The sequence below is a fragment of the Octopus sinensis genome, linkage group LG3, assembly GCF_006345805.1.
Source record: "Octopus sinensis linkage group LG3, ASM634580v1, whole genome shotgun sequence".
Taxonomy (NCBI): Eukaryota; Metazoa; Mollusca; class Cephalopoda; order Octopoda; family Octopodidae; genus Octopus; species Octopus sinensis.
In genome coordinates, this window is record NC_042999.1 from 127,415,510 (window position 1) to 127,416,105 (window position 596).

Here is a 596-nt window from a genome sequence, read left to right on the forward strand (position 1 = left end):
CGCTATATAGGCCAATGTGGTATGTCTAGCTATGCTTATCGCAGAGTGGTGATTTAAGGAAGCTGTGCTTTATACATCTTCCCGCTTCTCCTCTCATCCTAAAGCAGAAGTCGAAAAGAAATTACTTTCGGGATTACATTTACTGACTTTTGTTTCCTCTTAAACAACTGCGATTGTACCAGCGGGAAATTACTGTTTGATTAAAGTTGTGTGATAAAGGCGGGGTACGTAAGTTATGTGGTGACGGCCGAAATATATTAGAAGGCGAGAGAGAGAGAAAGGGCTTCTATACACCACCTTTCCGAATAAATCCAGAGACATGTACCTCTATGTAAGAAGGTGAATATTGATAGAGATAGAGAGGAAAGAGAGAAAGCAAAAGTGTCGCGTGTTTGAAGGAGTTGGAAAGGAGAAAGGGTAAAAATAGAGGAAGTGTGTCAAAGTGAGAGTAACTATTAGACAGATTACAGACAGAAATAAACATAGACAAGGAGGTTTCATTGAAAAACAATAGAAAAATTATTTGTAATTTTGCGTTTGTGTTCTTACGGCAACGAACGTACGTGTGTCAATAGTAAAACAGAAAAAAAGCCTAA